The following is a 7,500-nucleotide window of genomic DNA, read 5'->3' as shown; positions in this document are numbered from 1 at the left end:
AAAGAAACTTAACCTCATAACAGCATTCTGGGGCGAGCGCATCCCGCCCCCCTTCCCCCCCCCCAACCCTTCCCTCATAAGTCACCCCCCCTTCACGCGCCCAGGCCACGCCCACGCCAGAATCCGGCCGCCCATCGAGGCAGCCATCAATAATAATAAAAAGCAAACTACCACAGTCTCGGCCGCTATTACAACCCGCACCCCCCTCCCCTCCCCCGCAGCCTCCGCCGCAGGTTGGCCTCCCCGCCGCAGCCGCGCCAGCAGATCATGACCACGGGCCGCTATATAAGGCCCCGTATGAAGCTCCGCCCAGACACATGGCAGAGCAATTTCCCGCGCTCTGCAGGATACGGTCGCGAGAGGGCGTCGCGCGCGCGCTCAGAGCCGCCTGCCTCGCGCCGGCCTTTGAGCGGAGTGCACGGCAGGTTGTCCCCGGCGAGACGGGAGTTCTCTCTCTCTCTCTCTCTCTCTCTATCCGCTGGAACAAAGGCCCGACGCAGCGCCGACAGCCCCCGGGGGAAAGTTCATTCGGCACGCACGCACTCGAGGACATGCAGGGGCAGCGGGCAAGCCAACCTGCAATTGCAAACGCGCGCGCACACCTCGGTAAACGTTTCAAATCCCACGTATCAGGCACAGGAGGCAATTCCCTGCGGCCTTCACACACGCCAGGGGCAACCGCCGCCGCCACGTCCTGCGAGGGCTGGCGCTGACGGGTCGCAGGAGGCCGAGCTGGCATAACCATTACCACACGGGCGGCGGCAGACGCGAAGTAAGGACCTGCCACGTCCCTGTTTGTGGTGGGCGCGCCGGCTTCAACACCAGGGCGGGGAAGGTGGCGAAGGAAAAACGAGGGGAGGGAAGGGAAGGGGCGAGATGACGAGGAAAAGGGTAAACAGACCACAAGGGAAGGAAAAACCCCGTCGGACGAAGGCGCCCGGGTTGGATCACGAGACGCAGGGGCAGCCAGGGTACGTCTGCTTGGCCTGCGAGCTGCTCCTTATACGCTGCTCCTCATCTCGCTTCTGGGAGTCCTCCGGCTGCCGGGAGGACGCGGGATGGGGCCAGCAGACGCTTCTGGCAATGTTTTAGTACTCATTTTCCTCCCCATTTTGCCAACTTCGAGGAGGAAAAAACGAAAGTCGTGACACAGCGTTGCTATCGCCCCGATCTTATCTCCCGATGTCCCCGGAGCCTCGAGTAACTCTCCTTCATCGCCCGACCCAGACGTGCCCGGAGTGACCGAGAGAGAGAGAGAGAGAGAGAGAGAGAGAGAGAGAGAGAGAGAGAGAGAGAGAGAGAGAGAGAGAGAGAGAGAGAGAGAGAGAGAGAGAGAGAGAGAGAGAGAGAGAGAGAGAGAGAGAGAGAGACAGAGACAGAGACAGAGACAGAGAGAGAGAGAGAGAGAGAGAGAGAGAGAGAAAGAAAGAAAGAAAGAGAGAAAGAAAGAAAGAAAGAAAGAGAGAGAGAGACGAACAGGGGAAGCGAGGGAGCGAGAGAACGGTCCCAGACCACGCGACTGAAAAAGACCATCCATACCCCGCACCGCCCTCCCTCTCGCCCCGCGGTCCTGGTGATCCTCAGACCCCGCGAGGTCACATCCCGCGGTCATGGTCCTCTTCGTGACCCAACCAACGAGTCAACAAGGTCATGTCCAGCAGCCCAGAACCATGCTCCAGCGCCTCTCTCTCTCTCTCTCTCTCTCTCTCTCTCTCTCTCTCTCTCTCTCTCTCTCTCTCTCTCTCTCTCTCTCTCTCTCTCTCTCTCTCCCTCTCTCATATTTACCCAACAAATCACTTATTCAAATACGAATGAATTGACTGACGTGGGGATAAGGAGGAGGAGGAGGAGGAGGTGGAAAAGGAATAAGAAAAGAAAGATTGAGAAGGAGAAAGAGAAGGGAATAAAAGACAAGATAATGAACAATACGACAGGAAATAAACCGTGACTTATCATAAAAAACAACATAAATGAATACATAAAAATTACACCAAAACCGAAATTCGAGAAAAAGAAAGAAAGAAAGAAAAAACAGAAACAAACTTTGGTAAGCCACCTAGAATACACAACGTAAAGAAAACGAAAAGAACAAAAATGGAAAGAAAGCACCAAAAGAGGAGAAACTCCCTCAACCATAATTTTCAGAAGACGAAAGAGACGACAAAGTAAAATAACAATAATAATAATAAATCCGCTACAGGTACAAATAAGAACAAAACGAAAGATAAGACAAACGTAAAAGAAAAAAAAAGAAAAAAGAAAGAAAGACAAAAAATAATAACTCAAAAGACTAAATAAGAAGGAATCCCGTCCAATGAATAATAAATAAATAAATAATTTAATAAATAAACAGCTCCGCCACAACAGCCAACAGGGACGCCTCCCCGACAATGAACAAAATAAGAAAAGAAGAAAAAAAAGAAAAATAACCCCGCCAGAGGAGCAAACACGAATCAATCCCAGACAATGGATTCCTCCCGCCCCCATCCCCCCTTATCACCCCTTCCTCCCCCTCCCCCTCGCGGCCCCTCCCTCACCCCCCTTCGTCCCCCATCCAGACCCCTTTCCCCCTCCCTATCCCGCATCCCGCCCCCTTTCCTCCCCTCCCCTCCCGCCCCCTCCAACCCCAACCCCCTCCCCCACCCCCTCCTTCGTCCCATTATCGGCCTCGACGTCTTCATCGGGAGCTTCGAGGAAGATGGCGAATTAAGATAGTCCTTGAGGCGGCCAACGCACACGGGCCAAGGCCAGGATCCTCACGAAGGAGACCCCCTCCCCCTCCCTCTCTCTTCCTCTTCTTCCCTTCTCTCCCTTCCTCTTCATCCCTCCCATCTCTCCCTTCTTTCCCCTTCCTCTCTCTCCCTTCGTCTTCACTCTTTCCCCTTCCCTCCCTTTCCGTCTTTCCTCTTCCTATTCCCCTTCCCTTCCCCTCTCCCTCTCTCCCCTTCCCCTCTCCTCTCTCCCTTCCTCTTCCCCTTCCCCTCTTTCCCCCCTTCTCCTTCCCCTCCTTCCCCTAACCTGTACCTCTCTTTCTTCTTATTCTTTTTCTCCATTTATCTTTTTTCTCCTTTTATCCTTTTTTCATTATTTCCCTTCATTTCAGCTAGTCTTCACGTATTAAAAAAAAAATCAACAAAACAAAAATTCGAAAAAAAAATACATAGAAAACGAGACAGAAACATCTCGAAGCGGTGCCATAAAACGATAAATCCCCCTCCTCCCTAATCTATTTTTATTTTTCCCCTTTTTTTATCGCAATTACATCTCACAGAGGGATATTGTGCGCTCTCGAGGTGAAGGCGAGAGAAGGACTGGGCGTGGCGACAGGTAGGTGTGGTGGGAGGTGGGAGGGGGAGAGGGAGGAGGGGGAGGGGGAGAGGGAGGAGGGGGAGGGGGAGGAAGGGTGAGCATGTAGGGGGATATGTGATGGGGAGGAGGAGGAGGAGGAGGGGAAGGATGATGGAAGGAGGAGGAGGAGGAGAAAGAGCGAAAGAGGAGGTGGAGGGGGAGGGAAGGAAGATGGAGGGAGGAGGAGGAGGAGGAAGAGAGAAAAAGGCGCTGAAAGGGGAGGGTAGGATGACGAGTAAGGGGAGAAGGAGGAGGATTGAAAGGTGAAGGAATAGTAATAGGAGGAGGAAAGGGAGAACGAGGAGAAGGGGAAATAAATGTAGGATTAGAAAAAGAGGGAGGAGCAGGAATAGAGAGAGGAGGACGAGAAGGAGAAAGCGGAGGGTGAGAAGGAGAAAGAAGAGAAAGAGGAGGAAGAAGAAGAGAAAGAACCAGAAGACGAGTAGGTAAATGAAGAGAGAATAATAACATACGCCATTTCCAAACATCCATCTCACGCGCGGGTCGTCCCCATATATATTCTACGGGGCGTGAGTCTCCTGTCAGCGGCATGTCCGACCTGATTTAAGGTGGGGGGGTAGAGGTCGGAAATTGGGGGGGGCGGGGGGAGGGGGTGCTTTGTCAAGTATGACCCCGTCCCTTATACACTGTCACGACACGGGAAGGAGAGGGAAGGAGAGGAAAGAGGATTAGGGAATTAGAAGAGGAAGAAGGAAAGGGAGGGAGGGATAGGGGAGTGAGTGACGGAGGGAGAGGAAGGGAGAGAAAGAAGAGGTAGAAAAGGATAGAAAGAAGAGGGAGAGAAGAGGGAGAGAGGGATAGAAAGAAGAGGGAGAGAGGGATAGAAAGAAGAGGGAGAGAGGAATAGAAAGAAGAGGGAGAGAGGGATAGAAAGAAGAGGGAGAGAAGGAGAGAGAGAAGAGGGAGAGAAGGAGAGAGAGAAGAGGGAGAGAAGGATAGAAAGAAGAGGGAGAGAGGGAGAGAGAAAAGAGGGAGAGAGGGATAGAAAGAAGAGGGAGAGAGGGATAGAAAGAAGAGGGAGAGAGGGATAGAAAGAAGAGGGAGAGAGGGAGACACGATATACGACCTCGCATACCTGTTTGGCGCCGGGCGTAAAAGTCCCCCCCCCCCTCGTAAATCACAGATGCAGGAGCCATAGAGCATCCTCGGCTGATACGATGCGTGACGTCACAGGGGGAGAGGGAGGGCGGGGGGGGAGGGGGTAGAGGAAAGGGGAGGTGGGAGAAGATAAGAGGGGGAAGGGGAGCGAAGAAAAAAAGAATAAAAGGGGAGAAATGAAGGAAGAAGAAAAAAGAGGGGAGAGGTGAAAGAAGAAAAGGGAGAGAGGAAACAAGATAAGAAGGGAGAGCGACATGAAGAAAAGGGAGAGAGGAAAGAAGAAAAAGGAAAAAGACGAAACAATAAAATAAGAGAGAGGGAAAAAAAGAAAAACGGGGAAAGGCGAGAGACGAAAAAAAAGAGATGAAAGAAAAAGCGAATAACCAAAAGATAGAATGAAAGAAAACAAATTGCCAAAGGAAAAGGAAGAGAAGGAGAAGGATGAGAAGAGAGAAAAAAAGACAAATTAGTGAATTCTCGTTTGTACGAATAATGGAATCATAAGTCGCCAATGGGTGTCCCAAGGCCCAGAGGTTTATAATGAAACATCGCACAATAAAAAATACAAAGTAGACCCACAGAAAAACAGATAAATAAAAAAAAATAGAAAATAGACCCAGATAAACAGATAAATAAACAAAACCAAAAAAAAAGAAAAGAAAAGAAAATAGACCCACAGATAAACAGATAAATAAACAAAAACAAGAAATAGAAAATACACCCAAATAATCAGACGGCTAATAAAAAAAAAAACAGAAAATAAACCTAGAAAAACAGACGAATTAACATAAACAAACAAACAAAAAAATACAAAATAGACCCAGAAAAAGACGAAAAAAAAAATACAAAGTAGACCCACGGAAATAACAGATCAATCAACAACAAAAACAAAAAATAGAAAAGACCCATACAAACAGACGAATAAACAAGAACAAAAAAGACCAACAGACCAAACACTCAACCAGTCCCTTCAAAAGCCAGACATGAACCTCGCTTCTTCATGTCGTGAAGCTCTCCTCGCGAAGAACGAAGCGAAACGATGACACTGGAATACACGTGTTAGGGGTCAGTGTAAGGAGCCCTTCAGTGTAGCAGTTCAGTGTCGTGCTTCAGTGTGGAGGTGTAAGTACCCTGCTTCGAAGAGAGTGGTCTAATGCTTCGATATCAGCGTAATACATCAGTATAGCGTCTGTATCTGTTCAGTGTAATGCTTGTGTTGTGGCTCAGTATGGAGGTTTAAGTATACTGTTCCAGGAAAGCGATCCTATGCTACAATTTCGGCATGGTACGTCAGTATAGCCGAGATGTGTATGTAGCCATTCAGTGTAGTGATAATACAGTGTAATACCTCAGTATGGAAGTTCGAGTATACTGCACCTCAGTATGGAAGTTCAAGTATACTGCACCTCAGTATGGAAGTTCGAGTATACTGCTTCAGCGATCTTGTGCTTCGAATTCGGTGCGGTACATCAGTATAGCGCACAAGCGTTGCACAGTGGTTCAGCGTAGCACCTCAGCACGCTTCGGGAGAGCGACCCAACGGCGCAGTCCCGCTGCGGCCCATCAGCACAGCGGACATGGACTCGCCGCGACGCCAATCAATCAGTTCAGTGTAGCGGCTCAGCATACGGGGCTCGGGACAGCTCCACCGCGCCGGGAATCAGTGACCTAGACTGCAGGATATCCCAGGAGGTTAATCCCCGAATCCTAATCGATATCCCAGAGTTGAAGGGAGGGGGGGAGAGGGAGGGGGAGGGGGGGGGAGGGGGATAGGGGCGACGGGGAAAGGAGAGAGAAGGAGGGGGATGGAAGGGGAAGGAGAGGGAAGGTGAGGAAATGGAGAGGGTAGGTGAGGAAAGAAGAGAGGTGGGGAGGGAGAGAAGAGGGATGGAGAGGAATGGAGAGGAAAGGAGAGGGGTGGAGAGGGAAGAAGACAGTAGAGGAAAGAGAGGGAAGGAGAGGGGAGGAGATGAAAGGTGAGGACAGAGAGGGAAGGAATGGAAAGGAGAGGGCCGAAGACGAGAGGAGAGGAGGGAAAAGGAAAGAGGAGAAGAGAGAACAGAAGGGGTTGAGGGAATGAGAAGGGAAGGGATGGAAAGCGAACATAACAGAAGGAAAAGAAAGGGAAGAGTGAAGAGGAGAGAAGAACAGAGGAAAGGAAAGAATGGGAAGGACAGAGAAGGGAAGAGACGAAAGGGGGGATAGGAGACGTGGGGAGCAAACAAGCGAAGAGGACGCAAGGAAGAAGTAATAAAGAGCAAGACAACAATACAAGAAACAGGAAAAGTAGACAAAAAAACATTACAATGGAAAATAAAAAGAAAAAATATAAAGAACAAGAGGATGAGATGAAAGAGAAAAAGAAAGAGAGTGAGAGTATACAGCAGAAAGAGCCGCATATACAGCAGACAGATTGAAACCTAAAGACATAAAAAATATGGACAGACAAATTGAAACTTACAGACACAAACAGAAGAAAATATATACACACACAAATTGGAACTTATAGACACAAACAGAAGAAAACATATAGACACACAAATTGAAACTGATAGACACAGACAGACTGAAACAGAAAAAAAAACAGAAATCAGAAAAAAAGGAAGAGAGAGAGAGAGCAAATAAAAAAAAGGAAGAGAGAGAGAGCAAATAAAAAAAAGGAAGAGAGAGAGAGCAAATAAAGAGAGAGGGAAGGAGACGACCCAGGCACACTATAAGTGGTTCGCAAAGACCACATGAAGCTACAATAAGGTCGACAAAGGCAACATAAAGGCACAGTAAGAGGCTGAGCGACCGCTGGGGGAGGAGGGGAAGGGGGGCGGGGTGGGGGTGGGGGGGGGTGTCGCTAGCGGGGGCCAAGCGATCGGTCGTGGGAATACGAGGCGACACCACGGGGCAATAAGGTTAGAGATCGCTTGTAATATGACCGGATTAACGACCATACTGAGGCGGAAGTGAGTGAGACGAGAGAGAGAGAGAGAGAGAGAGAGAGAGAGAAAGAGAGAGAGAGAGAGAGAGAGAGAGAGAGAGAGA

This window comes from Penaeus vannamei, chromosome 17, assembly GCF_042767895.1.
Source record: "Penaeus vannamei isolate JL-2024 chromosome 17, ASM4276789v1, whole genome shotgun sequence".
In the NCBI taxonomy this organism is placed as follows: domain Eukaryota; kingdom Metazoa; phylum Arthropoda; class Malacostraca; order Decapoda; family Penaeidae; genus Penaeus; species Penaeus vannamei.
This window is presented reverse-complemented; position numbering follows the sequence as displayed.